The sequence below is a fragment of the Cavia porcellus genome, unplaced genomic scaffold (assembly GCF_034190915.1).
Source record: "Cavia porcellus strain 051 isolate PalLab524CR breed Dunkin Hartley unplaced genomic scaffold, mCavPor4.1 scaffold_6, whole genome shotgun sequence".
Classification (NCBI taxonomy): domain Eukaryota; kingdom Metazoa; phylum Chordata; class Mammalia; order Rodentia; family Caviidae; genus Cavia; species Cavia porcellus.
This window is the reverse complement of record NW_026947489.1, coordinates 47,607,139-47,624,620: the sequence shown is the minus strand read 5'-3', so window position 1 is coordinate 47,624,620 and position 17,482 is coordinate 47,607,139.

The following is a 17,482-nucleotide window of genomic DNA, read 5'->3' as shown; positions in this document are numbered from 1 at the left end:
ACCACGGGAGCCGACAGAGATGGGAACCGTTTCTGATTTCCCAGCCAGGGCACTGAGCAGAATCCTCAGAAAAGCTGCTAGCAGTGTTGGGGCCAGATTAGCTCAGACTGAAACCTGTTCTGATCCCACTAAACAAAGCTTAAAAGCAAGCTTGGACAGGGCCAGACCGTTCGTGAGTACAGTAGAGTGGCGCCTCGGTTCACAAACTCAGTTCATTCCAGGATTCTGGCAGAAGAGCAGCCCCCCAGCTCTTCTGCCAAAGGAATCAAATTGGGTTTTGTGGAGAAGGCCGTGCGTGGGTTTGGCCTTTGCAGATTTGAGCCAATGGGAGATGAGAAGGCTGGGCGTTTTATAAGGATGAGCTCACCTGAGCAGAGCAGAGAAGGGGCTGAGGTCTGAGGGGGTCACGAGAAGTTCATGTTTGGGAGTAGTGGGAGAGTGAGAATGCTAGCCACCACTTATAGAGCAACTGAAATATGCTATTTTTTTTTTTTTTTTGTCTTTTTCATTTTTACCGGCACCAGGCATCAAACTCATTGCAAGGCAGGCGCTTATGCCGCTGAACTAAACCCCCAGCCCCTGAAATATGCTCTTACCGCTTTGTAACATTAACTTATCTCTTCTTTGTCACTGTTATTATTTGGGCCCATTTAGTAGATAGGGATACTGAAGCCCAGATATGTTGAATTGCCAAACCCCCACACTATTAGGAAGTAGGAGTGGGGCTCTAGAGTCCAAGTCCTAGCTCCTTGGCATTATATTCTGCTCTCAATGGTGATCAATAAGTAAGAACCAGATATTTATTTGTTTGTGATTTGTTGTTGCATCTGAGGGATCTTGAATACCAAGCCACGGGTGTCAATTTTACCGGGGAATCTGGGGCCCAGTGGTGTTACGCATGGGCAGAGTGGAGCAGGCTAGCAAGGGGCTATGGGAAGATGCCTCCACTAACTTGGAGGAGTGAGAGGCTGAAATTTGGGGGACCCTTCCTTGGGAGCAAGAGTCCAGACTTGCGGTGGGAAGGACTGGAGGTGGGTGGCAGGGGAAGGTAAGGGCGAGGAAGGGAGGAGACAGTTCTCAGGAAGAACTCTTGGGTTTGGTAAAGATCCTCCTGAGTGTGACCCAGATGAGGGTGTCGTGGCCAGTGAGGTGTGCTCAGGTCCGTAGCAGTCGAGAAGACAAAGGAGGCCCTGGGGAAGAGCCTTAGGATGTGGCAGAGCCCTGGTGGTGGAGGCAGGGTTGAAGACAGACAGTGGTGGCAGGAAGAGTTGGAGGTGCCGAGGACCAAGCCCTGGGGGCCGACCTGGACATGAGATGGGTGGCAGCAGCACCGTGGTTCAGGCTCAAAGGGCTCCGAAGAAGCTGTTGGAGGGAAGTGCAAGGGGTGTGCGGTGTTTAGAGAGTGGAGAGAAAGAGCAATCAGCAAAGCAATGAAGAGAAAGGATTGAGGGAAGAGCTTTGCAGCTCACAGTAAAATTAGCAGGACAGTCAGCTGCCTTCTCTGAGATAGTGGGTCATCACCACTGCTTAGGGCTGCAGAGTGTGAGCAGCCCCTTGTTTAGCAAGCGAGAGGCTGTTGGTCCATTTTGGGGACCATTTGTAAGCAGAATATAAGCAGAATGTGGGGCTTTGAGAGTGACGGGGAAGGAGAAAGTAGAGACACCAGGGTTCCTCGTGGAAGAGGTGGAAGGCTAGATCCCTTGCTTTATTACAGACAGGACTTTGAAATCTGATGGTACAGCTGCTTGAGGATTCTTTTTGTTTTTGTTGTCATGTTCTCAAGGGCAGATGTTAATTGAGCAGTTCCAGTTCCTGCTGTCACTGCTGGGCAATGTGCTGAAAAACCCGAGTTTGGAGGAAGAAGAGGGTGCCGGGTGGGCAGGAAATAAAGGATGCACAAACAAGGTGGGAAGGGAGTTAGTTATAAAGTCACAGGTGAAGGGCTCAGATGCTTCTGGATGTGTGTGTGTGTGTGTGTTTTTTTTTTTAATCAGTACTGGGGATCAACTCATGACCACCTGCTTGCAAGGCATGCACTTATGCCACTGAGCTAAATCCCCAGCCCTGGATGGGTGTGTTTTTACATGGTACTAGGGATTTATTTTGGCTTGTGTTTAGATGTCCCCCCAAACCTCATGCAGTCATAGGTGGAGCTTTTCAGAGGTGGCTAGAATGCTGGAATTAAGGGTGTATAATTACTAAATCAGTCTACTCAGTGATTTGACATAGTTCTGGGTGTGAGTGTTACCTAAGGGCAGGTAGCCTGGTTAGAACATGAAAGGACAGAAAGAAGCCACAGGTTGCCTGCCACTTTGTCTTTCTTTTGGCATAGACTGAAACCTCTATGAACTATGAGTGAAAATAAACCTTTTCTCCTTTGAGTGTTGGGTGTTTTGTCTCAGCAACAAGGAAAGTGAAAAAGACAGGACCAAATGCAAGGCCTCAGCCATGCTAGGCAGATGCTCCACCACTAAGCTCCAAATGCAGACCTGTTTGAGAGAGAGAAAATGTGGAGGAGGAAGGAAACTAGGAGAGCAAGGAAGTGTGATCTCCATCTGTCCTGTGGTTCTGAGGGTCTTGAGGAAGTCTCTCCCACCCTTGTCCTGGGCACTGGACCTGTCCCTAAGGACTGTCATTGGAGTCCTGCTTACGGCTTGCTGGGCTCAGCTGTGCCCTGCTTAAATGAACAGCATTTCTCTTTAGCACAGCCAGCTGAACATGTGATACTGGTTGTCCTCATAAAACAGGACCGCAGCCAGCCCTGAGGTATCCCAGGGTAAAAGAAAAACATATGTTTGGGGCTGGAAAAAAACTCCTCATTGCAAAATTTTCCTTGGGACATGGAATTTAAACTTTTGTCACTGATGAGAGTTTGCTCCTAAGTTTCCGGAATGACTCACATATTTGCTTCATACAATGACAGAGTGTATCTTGCCTGAATCATTGAATTTCTTTTATTTTTGTAAGACGTGGGTGGGCAATATGACTCAGTATTTTTCCATGAGATGTGAAAATTATATTACCTATTTTGGATCATTTCATATTAAGATCATTTCATGTTTTCTTGAATTTGAAATCTTGGAGCTAGGGGAATTTTTGTTTTTGTTTTGTCTTTCAATCATGTCAGATCTTTTCCAGATAAAGTTTTAAAAGAAAATTATATAGCAGTAGCTCTAAGTTACGAGGTAGATTTTGGATGGTAATTTATTCCTACACTATTAAAATAAAAGATTTGCAGAAACTAGTGAGATATTTGCCACTCCAGTTGTGAAAAATATTGGAGAATGCAGAATTAGATGCAGACTTTAACATCATCTAATTAAAACCTGGAGCTTCCATGTGAATATCCTCAGACTGGTTTTCCTGCTTTTGCTTGGGAAGGTCCCTCTGCCAACTGAGTTTTCTTTTAAAGGTGTCAGGTTTTGGAGAACCCTTTGAGTGTGGGGAAATACCCCTGCTGGACTGAAATCAAGCTGAAATTGGCTTCCTTATGGCTTACAAACCAGGATTCTGGTCCTGATTGTTACTTGAGACAAGGTCTCACTCTGTAATGCAGGCTGGCCTCAGACTCACCGTGTAATCCAGGCTGGCTTCACACTGGAAGCAACCCTCCTACCCCAGCCTCCTGAGGGCCAGGATTACAGGTGTGCACCACCACACCTGCCTCCTGATTCTTACTCTATATGAATTTGTAAAGAACAGTTTTACAATGATATGATGGTTTTTAAAATCCTTACAGCTATATTTTCTGTTTTTTTTTTTTTTTTTTTTTTTTTTGTCTGTTTCCTTTTTATCGGTACCGGGGATCGAACTCACGACTGCCTGCTTGCAAGGCAGGTGCTTATGCTGCTGAGCTAAACCTCCAGCCCCATTTTCTGTTTTTTTTTTTTTTTGTTTGTTTGTTTGACTTGGCTTGGCTTGGGGTGTTGAGGCTACTATTTTCCTTCTTGATAAATCATATATTTCTTTTCTAACAGGTTTTGCTATTTTACCATTAATGCTAGGACAAGATTGAAGCAGGATGCCGTGAGAAGGATAATGACTCCTAAGAATAAGAAAAATAAGCCACAGGAGCAATTTCTTTCACATTGGATGAAGAGGAAAGCAAATTCTTTCCTGTGTATATGTATTGAGTTCCTACCCATGTGACACAGAAAAGCGTGTCACATGCAAATGTTCTGTCACCCTACTTCCCCGCCCTGCAGTCAGCCCTAGGTAGTGGAGCAGTGGAAAAACCCAGAAAGGCATGGGGCAGAGGTGTACTGTGAAATTCATGAAGCTTAGATTTTGGAGTACCTGCTTTGTTGTGAAGTCTTCCAATGCCATAGGAGGCTCCCTAGCAATATGTTTACATTGTCTTTTTTTTGGAGACAAAGTTTCATTGTGTAGTCCAGACTGGCCTTGAACTCACAGTAATCCTCCTGCCTCAACCTCTCAAATGCTGGGATTACAGGTGTGTGCTATGATGTGTGGGTTACATTGCCTCATTTTTAAAAATTGTTCAAAAGGTTGTTTTTTTTTTTCTTTTTTCTTTTTTTGGTGGTACCAGGGATTGAAATCACGACTTCCAACCTGCCAAACAGGTGCTTGGGCCACTGAGCTAAATCCCCAACCCCCTCCCAAGATTTTTTTTTTTTTTTTGTCTTTTTCCTTTTTATTGGTACCAGGGATCAAACTCACAACTGCCTGCTTGCAAGGCAGGCACTTATGCCGCCGAGCTAAATCCCCAGTCCCTCAGGCTGGTCTTGGATTTGGCAACAATCCTTTTGCCTTAGCCTCCTGCGTGCTGGGATTACAGATGTGTGCCACCATACCTGGCTTTTGGGCATTTTAGATATATTCAACATTCAACGTAAAGAATTTGTGCCTGGTCGTGAGTTCGATCCCTGGTACTGATAAAAACGAAAAAGACACACAAAAAAACAACAACAACAAAAAAGAATTTGTGCCTGTAAATGATATATCTTGCTGCTTCTTCTTTCCCATTTCCCTCCCCTCTTTTTTTTGTTTTTTTGTTTTTTGAGCATGTCTCACTGTATAGTTCAGGCTCTCCTGAACTCACTGTGTATCCCGGGCTGACCTTGAATTTGTGGCAATTCTCTTGCTGAGTGCTGGGCTTACAGGCATGCACCATTTTCCCTTCCTCCCCTCTTTCCCTCTATTTCTCATGTGAACATTTTCTTCCCATTTCCCAATATTTATTATACATTTCAGTCCTTATTTACTCTTTTGGTTTCTCACAACCGAGAAACAATGCGGTACTCAAACATGTGTGTCCAATTTATTAATAATAAAATAATTGTGAGGTGATGAGTTTTGAGCATTTATTATCTTTGGTTTTAATATTATTTATTCAATTATAACTTAGATTTTTTAAATGGTCATGTGTAATCACCGCCTCCTAACCTCCTGGACAGTAGAACATTGGCCTCGGGAGCTGGAATCAGCCAGTTTCACACACTGTAGGCCGGGAGGATTTGTTGTGCCCACTTAGTTGCAACACTGTTCTATGCCAGGAAAGTGTAGCACAAGAGTTAGTAGTTTGAAAAGAATTATGTGAAAATAGAGGAGAAACAAGGCTTTTAAAAGGAGGGAGCCCAAAGTCACTGTGTGGAAAATCCTCTTTCTTGAGCTGTGTGAATTTATACTCAGGAGGCTTTGTTCTTATCAGTGTCTGATCCAACGGAAATTCTTCTTCCATTTCTCCTCTTTCGTCCTTCCTTTCCTCCTCTTCTTTGCACCATCCTACTTTCCTTCTGTCCCTGCCTGTCTTCCTCCTTGTGCTCCCCTTCTTCTTGTCCTGGGATTGAACCAGGGCCTTTGCACTGAGCTACATTCCCAACCCTTTCTAAAAAATTTTTATTTTGAGACAGAGTCTCACCAAGAGGCCAGGCTTGAATTTGTGATTCCCTGCCTGAACGTTCCAGAGTGCTGGGATTAGGGGCCTGTGTCACCACACTCAGTGTCAATGGAAGTTTTTGCCTGTTGAGGTTATGCTTGGTAATTTAGGGCAAATTGGTATAAAATTACAAATGCCTACTTACTAAAACATTTTTGACTGTGTATAGTGATTCACTGCTCCATAATTTAGCAGCTTAAAACAAACCTTCACTACCTCCCAGTTCCTTTGGCTCAGGAGCCCGATGGTGGCTTAGTGAGCCCTCTGGCTCAGGGGCTCGCCCACTGCGGCAGTCCCGTGTCTAGTAAGGCTGGGTGGCTTGTTGCAGGTTGTGGGGAAGGGGTTCTTTTCCAACGTCACTCATGTGGTCACTGGCAGGATTCAGATCCTCACAGATTATTGGACTGAGAGCCTCAGGTCTTCCCTGTCTGTTGGCTAGCGGGCTTCCTCTTTGTGTTGTATAATCCTCACAGCATGGTAGCTCTCAACATGGCAGCCCTGAGCACGGCAGCCAGCCTGTGTGACAGTCAAGAAGCAAAAGAGGAAGGGAATGAAAGCAAAATGGAACCCAGAGTCTTTCTGTAATCTAATCTCAGAAGTGACATCTCACCATTGCTTCCATATTCTCTCTCTCTCTCTCTCTTTTTTTCTTTTTGAAACAGGGTCTCACTATGCAGTTCAGGCTGGCCTTGGGTTTACTTTGTAGCCCAGGCTGGTCTCAAATTTACAACAACCCTCCAGCCTCAGCCTCCTGAATGCTGGGATTATAGGAGTGTACCACCATGCCCAGCCTTGCTTCTGTATTCTCTTAATGAATAGTCACATAGGTAGAAGTCATTGGGTCCAGTGCACCCTTGAGGGAAAAGGATTGTACAAGAGTGTGAATACAGGAGGCACATGTCATTAGGGCCATTCCAGAGACTGCCTCCCACTGATGGGGATGATATCTGACTGTGTGTGTTTGTGTGTGCTTACTGGGCATAGAACCCAGGGACTTTGCACTGAGCTACACTTATACCCATTGTTCTATTGTTTGAGGCAAGGTCTTGCTTAATTGATAAATTGCCCAAGCTGGGCTTGAATTTGTGATCTTCCTGCTTCAGGTTCCCATAGTACTTGGATTCCAATTGTGTGCCACCACACTGACTTTTTTTTTTTTAAACAGAGTCTCTTGGGGCCAGGGCTTTAGCTCAGCGGTACAAGTGCCTGCCAGGCAAGTGCCAGGTCATGAGTTCAATCCCCGGTACCAAAAAAACCAAGGCTTGCTTGGGCATGGTGTTGTACTCCTGTAATCCTAGCACTCAGAAGGCTGAGGCAGGAGGATCATTGCAAATTCAAGACCAGCCTGGGCTACAAAGTGAGCCCAAGGCCAGCCTGAATAGCAAAACACTGTCTCAAAAAGACCAAAAAAAAAAAAAAAAAAAAAAGATAGAATCTTGCCATGCAGTTCAGGCTTTGAATTCACTATGTAGCCCAGGGTGACCTTGGACTTGCAGTGACTGTCATGCCTCAGCCTCCCCGTGCTAAAGCTGCAGGCATGTGCCATCACACCTGGCAAAAATAATTTTAAGTGAACTTTTTTTTTTTTGTCTTTTTCCTTTTTATCAGTACTGGAGATCGAACTCATGACTGCCTGCTTGCAAGGCAGGTGCTTATGCCGCTGAGCTAAATCCCCGGCCTCATGAACTTTGCTTTTTTTTTTCTTTTTTTGAATTTTTATCGGTACCAGGGATCGAATTCAGGACTGCCTGCTTGTAAGGCAGGCGCTTATGCCGCTGAGCTAAATCCCCAGCCCCCTGTGAACTTTGAATATACCACTTTAATTGCAGTTTGGGAAGTGCTTTGAGCATCTCTATCTAGAAAGTAAGAAACTGTGGAATCTAGATTTTTGTCAAGTTTAAATGTATTTACTAAATATCCGAGAGAAAATTCAGACCACCATTCATAGAGGATGAATATTAACGACACAAATAAATAAGAAAATGTAAATTATTCTGACAGAAGTTATTGTAAGGAATATATGTTCCAATCACATCAAAAGCTTATTTATTTATTTATTTATTTGTCTTTTTTGGTTTTTATCGGTACCAGGGATTGAACTCATGACCACCTGCTTGCAAGGCAGGCGCTTATGCCGCTGAACTAAATCCCCAGCCTAAAAGCTAACTTATTAAGAGCTAAAAATAAAGAGTAGGGGCTGGGGATTTAGCTCAGTGGCATAAACACCTGCCTGGCAAGCACAAGGTCATGAGTTCAATCCTCAGCACCACACACACACAAAAATAAATAAATAAAAGTAAAGAGTAGGTTTAAATTTGTGATACTCCAATTTAAGAATAGTAAACAAATTATATAAACAGTTTGGGAAATATTTTAGTTAAATTTTTTCCTGTCTTTTTGAGACAAGGTCTCACTACTCAGTTCAGACAGGGTTTGAGCTCACTTTGTAGCCCAGGCTGATTGAAAACTTGCAACAATCTTTCTGCCTCAGCCTGCTGAGTGCTGGGATTACAAGTGTGTGCCATCACATATGGTTTGGATTTTGTTTTTTGAGTTAGGCCTCACTATGTAGTTCAGGCTGGCCTTGCATTTAGGCTTTGTACCCCAGACTAGTCTTGAACTACAGACAATCCTCCTGCCTCAGCCTCACAAGTGTTGATACTATAGATGTGTGCCACCATGCCTGGCAAATATTTTAATTTAATTGTTTAAAAATTTATAAAAGGGTAATAAAAATTAATAATATGGCATTATAATGGGGATAGTAATAGTAACCAAAACTGATTATTTTGTGTCATCAGTTCAAAAAGCTTTTTTTTTGTGTTTTTGAGACAGGGTCTCGCTATGAGGTTCAGGACAGCCTTGGGCTCAAGTTGTAGCCCAGGCTGATTTTGCACTTGCAACAATTTGCCTACTTCAGCCTCCCAAGTGCTGAGATTATAGGTGTGTCCCACCATGCCTGGCTAAAAGGTGCATTTTAAAAGGTAACTATAGGTGGGGCTGGAGATTTAGCTCAGCAGCAAGCAGGCAGTTGTGAGTTCGATCCCTGGTACCGATAAAAAGGAAAAAGACAAAAAAAAAAAAAAAAAAGGTAACTATTGGTACACTTAAAATGCACATAATGATCACATCCATCATGGAGAATTTGTACCTGTACATGATACATCTTGATTCTTGTTTTTTCCCCAGTCCTCTTCCCTGCCTTCAACCCCTCTGCCCTTCCTTTTTTTTTTGTCTTTTTCCTTTTTATCGGTACCGGGGATCGAACTCACGACTGCCTGCTTGCAAGGCAGGCCCTTATGCTGCTGAGCTAAATCCCCAGCCCCCTGCCCTTCCTTTTTTACAAAAGCTTTATTTCCTTCTAATCTCTTTTTCTCCTTTTCCCGTTCTTCCTTTCTCCTTCTCCCCTCCCTTGTTCCCCTTCTCATTTGAACAGTTTATTCCTATTTCACAATACATATTACACTTTTTGGTCCTTATTTACACTTTTGGTTTCTCACACCAGAAAATGCGATATTTACACATGTCTGATTCATTTAAAGTACGGTCTGGGTGTTGCATTGTAGAGGATGAAAAAGATGAGGCAATGAGGCTAAATTCAACCCACTGAGAACCTAGAAGGGCGATTTCTCAACTGAGCGTGACCAGCTTTTAGGGAGACTCCGGAGGAAGAAAAAGCCACCAACCTGAAAGCTCTCTGGCTTTTATTTAGAATGTCCAAGTCAGGAGAAAAGAAGAGCAGCCACCGAGTTGTCTCAAGACTAAGCAGTTTTTCTCGGGGAAAGGGAAGGACACAGCTGACACAACGTGTTTCATTAATCTCAACTTTTTTTTTTTTTTGTCTTTTTTAGATAGGGTTTTGTATGCAGTTCAGGATGACCTGGAGCTCACTTTGTAACCCAGGCTGGTCTCAAACTTGCAATGATCCTCCTGCTTCAGCCTCCTGAGTGCTGGGATTACAGATATCTCCCACCACATCCAGCTAATCAAATCTTAACCATTTGATTCTCACACAGTCAGGGTGCTTTTGCCCCATAATTTACGCATTTACTCCTCACAGTGCCTGCATGCTTTTTACTTCATGCTTCAATTATTTGTGTGCTTTGGCTCTGCATTTTAACCATTTACTCCCCTTAGAATGGATGCAATTCTGTCACACTGTTTAATCATTCAGTGCAATCATTCACTCTTGGCCAGGGCCCCCCATATCAAGATGCATTCATTTACCTAAAAATGTCTCAAATTTTCCTTATTTATGGCTGAGTAGTTCTCCATTATTTAAAAAAAAATCACATCTTTATCCATTTACCAGTTGATGGGCATTTTTGTTGTTTTCAAAATGTGGCTATCACAAACTATGCCGCTATAAACACGGAAGCACATAGATCACTGTGGTATGAGGCTTTTAATTCTTTTGGGGAAATACCCAGAAGGGGAATAGCTGGGTTGAGTGAAACCTCTAGTTTTAATTTTTCCCCACACTGATTTCCACAGTGGTTGCATCAGTCTGCATTCCCAGCAACAGTGGAGAAGAGTTCCATTTTCCCCACAGCCCCTCCAGCATTTGTTATTGCTTGATTTCTTGATACTAGCCATTCTTTCTTGGGTGAGATGAAATCTCAGAGTTGTTTTAATTTGTATCTCTCAAATGACTGTAAAGTTGAGCATTTTTGCACCTATTTATTTGCTGTATTTCTTCATCTGAGAAGTGTGTATTATTCATCTGATGCCCATTTTGCCAGTTTTTACTGATGATTTTTTCATCTATGTTCTCTTTTATGGTGGGGTCTTACTCTGGTTTTGGTGTCAGGGTAATGCTTACAGGAATGAATTTGGAAGTATTTCTCCCCTTTCGATTTCATTAAAGAATTTGAGAAGTAGCAGATTAGATTCTTTTCTGGACTTTTATTTGTTGGTAGGTTTTAAAAAAATTTTATTTTCAAAAAAAAAAAAAAGAAATAAAAGATTTACATCTTCAATTTCATTGAGGAATATCAGGTAATTTAGAATCTTTTAGTTTCAGCTTTGGAAATTCCTATGTATCCAGAGATCTGTCCATTTCTTCTGTGTTTCCCATCTTATTACAGTATTTATCAATTTTTTTCTTTATGCCAGCAACATTGCTGAAAAAACTGCCTTCAATGTTTAAAAAAATCTGTGGTCACTGATACACTAGGGATTTTGCTCTGTCTTGAAAAGCCAAATACCTAGCATTAAAGAAGAACAGGAGGAGGAGGGAGGAGGGAGGAGGGGGAGGGGAGAGGGGAGGAGGAGGAGAAGGAGGAGGAGGAGGAGGAGGAGGAGGAGGAGGAGGAGGAGGAGGAGGAGGAGGAGGAGGAGGAGAAGAAGGAGAAGAAGAAGAAGAAGAAGAAGAAGAAGAAGAAGAAGAAGAAGAAGAAGAAGAAGAAGAAGAAGAAGAAGAAGAAGAAGAAGACGAGGAAGAAGAAAAAGCAATCTGCTTGAGTTGGGGGAAAAACTTCCTTGTGCTCTTTGGAAAGGAACATGTTTCCTGTTTCTTAAATGGGAATGTGAAGGGCGTAGACCTTCTCTCTGTGCATAGCTGCCCTTTAGGACTAACCCCAGGCCGGGTGAGGTCTGTCCCCTTTGCACTGTGTACGTCTGTGTTTTCCCCACCATCATACGCAGCACAGTATGTCACAGCTTCATACTTAACTGTCATTCTCCTTTACAGAGTGGGAGCCTGTTGATAGACAACGGATCCTTTTATCTCTGCTGAACTTAGCAAAAAATATTTGTAGTAAAGAATGCTGAATGAATAGGTAGTTGAGTGTTTTATTTTTAAATTTAGCTAACCCCTTCAGCTAATAACATGTCCACACACGCAGGATTTTCTTAGTTCTAACATATTGCTGACCCTATTAGGAATAAGCTGCAGTAAAGTAAGATACTATTCAACATGGAAAACCATTAAAGAGTCCATGGTGTAACTGTTTTTCTTTCTGAGACAGGGTCTTGGTATGTAGTTTAGCCTGCTCCTGAGTTTACAGGGTAACCCAGACTGCCCATGAACTAGGGATGTTCTTCCTGCCTTAATTTCCCACATTCTGGGGGTACAGGCATGCATCACAATGCCCAGTTAGCAAAACTATGTTTTAGCAACTGTGTCAGCATTTGAAACATAGACTTGATTATATATGCAAGAGTGTTTATGTATGTAATTATATGTGCAAAAGTGATTGTTTTGTTGTTTTATGGTGCTAGAGATTGAATTCAGGGCCTCGAATATGGATACTTAGGTGGGTTCTTCACTGAGCTGCATTTCTATCCCTTTTTTGAGTCAACGTTTTGCTAAGTTTCCCAGGTTGGCCTCAAACTTGCCATCTTCCTGCCTCAGCCTCTGAGAAGCTGCACTCAGTTCTGTGCCACCCTACCTGGGCTGCAACAGTGTTTTGGTCTATTAAGTAATATTGTAGATTCAAAGGTTTAAAGGTTTATAACTATGAGACAGCTTTAAGCTGTAGGTCCCTGCATGGTACAATTAAAAAAAAAAAAGATTTAGCCGGGCGTGGTGGCTCATGTCTGTAATCCCAGCACTCGGGAGGCTGAGGTGGGAGAATCATTGCGAGTTCGAGTCGAGCCTGGGCTACAAAGTGAGCTCAAGGCCAGCCTGAACTGCATAGAGAGACCCCATCTCAAAAAAAAAAAAAGTTTAAAATATATTTTCAAAAATTAAAAAATTTAGACGTTTTATATTCATTGACAAATCAAGAAGAGATAGGGGCTGGGGGTTTAGCTCAGCGGCATAAGCGCCTGCCTTGAAAGCAGGCAGTCGTGAGTTCGATCCCCGGTACCAATAAAAAGGAAAAAGACAAAAAAAGAAAAAAAAAAAAAAAGAGAGAGAGTAGAGTTCTCATAGGCATGTATACATATCACACATTACAATTAATGAGTCAATACATTATCATTAACTGAAGTCCACAATTTGTTCAGATTTACTATTTTTTTTCCTTCTTGTTTTTGGTACCAGGAATAGAACTCTTGACCTTGCACTTGCCAGGCAGGCGCTTATGCTGCTGAGATAAATGCCCAGCTCAGGCTTCCTACTTTTAATCTAACCCCTTTCTGTTTTCCAGAATCCCAGTTTGGTTTTTTTGGTACCAGGGAACGAACTCACAACCTCACATTTACCAGACAAGCGCTTGAACCACTGAGCTAAACCCCCAGCCTCAGAAGCCCAATGTGGACGCCCCGTTACATTTCTCTGTCATGTCTCCTTCCAGTGTTGTCAGTTGTGCCAGTTTCTCAGACTTTCCTTATTGACAGTTTTGCAGAGATTCAAATCAGTAGTGTGTAGAAATTCCCTTCTATGGGAATTTGTTTGGTATCTTTTTCATGGTTAGACGGGTCAACTGGAACTTCTGAAGACTGTCCCAAGGGATCCAATTTTCTTCTGCTCTCACACTGTTTCCATGTGCAGCAACACATCCCTGTGAGTAACAGCTTTCCTCAGACTGGGGACAGAGGGGCACGTGTGCATGTGCACTCTCCTCTCCCCCACACACAGCCTCTCCACTCCTATCCGGCAGAAGTGAATTATACCCACTTACTTCACAAGCTATTTGGACTATAAAACTTAACAATGCCCCCACAGTCACAATTTATTCTAAAACAAAAACAGCGATATGCAGAACAGAAAATCACAAATAGAATTTATTTAACATCTGAACAGATTCAAGATAGAAGTTATATAAAAAATAAAAGCCAAAAGAAAATAAAGAGGCTATATTTTAAAACATTTTATTAGGGATGACTTAAAAATACTGAAGAGCTGAAAGTACAATAAACATCTGTGTACATATCAATACCCAGATTTAACAAATATTCACATAATGTATTTGTTTCCTTCATTTGTGTCACTCTTGCATTGTCTTTTTTAAGGGTAGTGTGGACTCTTCCAAAGTAAGACAACATGTCTCCCCTTTAGAAAGTTCAGCAGTCATGAGTTTGATCCCCGGTACCGATAAAAAGGAAAAAGACAAAAAAACAAAAACAAAAACAAAAAAAACCCAAAAAACACGTTTTTCTGCAAAATCACTTTTTATTTTTTATTTTTTTAAAGACAGAGTCTTGCTATGTAGTTCAGGCTGGCCTTGAATTCACTATGTAGCCTCCTCGGCTGGCTGCAAACTTGCAGTGATCCTCCTGCCTCAGCCTCTCAAATGCTGAGATTACAGGCATGTGTCCCCATGCCCAGCACTCTTAACTGTCTTACTGCTCTGACACAATACCTGAAAGCCACAATTTATAGGAAAGCTTTATTTTGGCTTTGTAGATTTCAGTCCCTAGTTGGCTGGCTCCAAGGCAGGTTGCCATGGCAGAGGGGCAGGGCAGAAGGGAAATAGCTCAAAATAGGGCAGTGGAAGCAGAGAGATATCAAGGGAGGAGAGAGATTCACCCTCCCAAGCTACATCCCCAGTGATCCACCTCTTCCAACCAGGTTTCACCTTCCAACACAAGCATCAATGGTGTAAACTATAATAACCACAATATAGTAGCCTAGCAAATAATGCTATTTTCATAATATTCTAATAGCCAGGTTAAAATTTTCAAGTATTCCTCAAGTATCCTTCAAATTATTTTTCTTAGAATTCAAATCTATTAAGGCTTGGGAATTGTGTTTGGTCATTTGCGTGTTACTAGGAACGGGACCAGGGCCTCACATATGCCAGGTAAGCACTCTACCACTAAGCCCCCATATAGCTACATACTCAGCCATTGACTGTTTCTTAAAACTAATCTAGTAGCAGGGTGTGTTGGAGGATGCCTGTAATCCCAGCACTTGGGAGGCTGAAGCAGGAGAACTGCTGAATTTGAGGCCAGACTGGGCTGCAAAGTGGGTTCAAGGCCAGCCTGAGCTGCATAGTAAAACCTTGTCTCAAAAAAGAAAACAAAAGGGGTTGGGGATTTAGCTCAGTGGCTTAAGTGCCTGCCTGGTAAGTACAAGGTCATGAGTTCCATCCCCAGTACAAAACAAAACAAAACAAAACAAAACAATCTCATCCAGAAGACTGTTCCTCCCATCTCCTGTTATTATCTTATTTAATGATCTTTTATTTATTGTTTTTTTGCAACAAGGTTTTACTATTCAGTTCAGGTTGGCCTTGCACTCACTTCATAGGCCAGGGTGCCCACGAACTCACAGTGATTCTCTGCCTCGGTCTTCCTAGTGCTGGGATTACATGCATGCAACACCATGCCCAGCTTAATGACAACTTTTAATGTGCTTAGCATGCCTGGAGCCCTGGATTCAATCCACAGCATAAGAAAAGAAAAAGAGAGAAACTAACCCAGTTGTCTTTGTGGAATGTTTCACATTTTGGATTAGTTTTTTGTTTTTTTTTTAAAATTTGGCCAATGGGAACCCTAAGAAGGGAATATAGTTTTCATTTTTTATTATTTTTTCCAAATTTATTTTATTTCAAGGAAAAAGAAGAAAAAATGGATTTATTTCCTTGTGGTATCATACAACTGGTACCCTTCTCTCAAATTTCCTGTAAACTACATGTCTAATTGCTTGATTGCATAGGCTGAACATTTTTGGTAAGAATATTCCGTAAATCATGCTGTGTATTTTACCTATCCCTTCAGGAGGTGTATAATTCTAGCACACATTTTTTCATTCAGCTTCCATTCTGTTTTGCCTTCACTTTTACCGTTTTTTGAGATGGGGTTTCACTATGCTGTTCAGGCTGGCCTTGAGCTCACTTTGTAGCCCAGGCTGGTTTCGAACTCACAATGATCCTCCCACCTCAGTCTCCCAAGCGCTGGGATTACAGGCATGAGCCACCACGCCCAGCTACTGTTTTATTCTTACGTTTGTACTTGACTGAATACATTCAATGTGATCCAGTGTAATGGAATTGAACTCAGTTGCCTTGTGCTTTCCAGGCAGGTGCTACACTGCTGAGCTACATCACCAGCTTTTTTTTTTGTTTTTCTGTGTTTGGGATTGAACATTCTAGGTCAAAGATTTACCACTGAGCTACCCACTCTCCTCAGTTCAAAAATATAGTATTTATTATACTTTTTTTGAGACAAAGTCTAGCTGTGTAGTTCACACTGGTTTTACACTATGTAGCCTAGACCGGCCTCAAATGTACAGCAATCCTTCCTGCATCATTCTCCTCAAAGCTGGGATTACAAGCGTGTACCACCACACTGGCTCAACAGTATTCATTTATTTTGTACTGGGAGTCAAACTCAGGGCCTTGTGTTTGCTAAGCAGGTGCTGTGCCGCTGAACTACACGTGTAGTTCAGTTCAGCAGACTTCTTTTAATAACATCCTGACTTTGAGCTGTATGTGCAGAATTTCCCTCAGCTTCTGAAATAAAAGTGAAAACTAGGCTGTCAACAAAGTTGCTGAATTCTACATTTTTGGATGTTTTCACCATTAGTTTGGGCCTCTGTTCTCCTTTTTCCCAGCCCCAACGATAAACTGTATTTCCTCTGTTGGATCTAGTCTTCCTGTGCAGTATTTTCCCTTCAGATGTTATTCTCTTTCTTACAGCACAGCACAGGAAAATGACAACGTCCCAGTTTTCTCACTAGTCACTGGCAGACTATTCTGCTTCCTCTGCTTAACGAGATGGACAGGTTACTGTGAAGATCAAGTAGTATCAATGCTATACAAAAATAAATCATTATTTAAGGCACCACAATGGCTTAAAGTCAAACTGTCAACGTGGCAGAGTCATGGAGACATACATTGGTGGTAGTAGGAAGTCAAACTGTTAATGGAAGCAAACATTTGTTAGAGAAAGGTTCACGAATGGGTGGAGGTCAAACCCAGCTTCCATGAAGTAAGAAAACCTGAGGTCTACTGCAGGTCTCAGAGTCTTCACAGAGGACCAGGTTGGAGCTGTCCACAGTCATCTGTTAACCAACCTTGCGCTAGAGCTGTGTGTCTTTTTACAAAGTATTTTTTTCCTTAAATTCTTTATTTTGGGGGTAGGTCTTTTTGAGACAGGGTCTCACTGTGCAGTTCAGGCTGGCTCTGAGCTCACTTTGTAGCCCAGGCTGGTCTTGAACTTGCAATAATCCTTCCTGCCTCAGCCTTCCAAATGCTGGGATTACACATATGCACTACTACGCTCAGCTGTTAAATTCTAACTGCTTCTGGTTTGGGGATAGTATTTTTTCTGCTCTTTATCATCTCTAGCCGCTCCTTAGTACTATTATTATTAATAAAGTCACAAAATAATTATTCATAATTATAGTTAACAGCTATATGTCTCATTATATGCTAAGAACTGTGCTCAGAAATTTGTTATCTCACTTAATACACCCAGCCCTGAGGCAGATACTATCCTACTATTCCTTTAACCAAAATCCAAGAACAAGTTTTCAGAGATAAGTTGCTGAATTCAAACCCATTTGCTTAATTACCATGTATGGAATGTGCCACTAAAATTTTGGCATTATCCAGACTTCTAGCCTTCACTCCTTGCTTTTCCTCAAGGTCACATATTTGTGTTTCTAATTTCCTTAACCCTGGCTGCCACTGAATTTAAATAATTTTTCCTTGCTCAACATTCCCAGTGCTGGGACTACAGGTGTTTGCC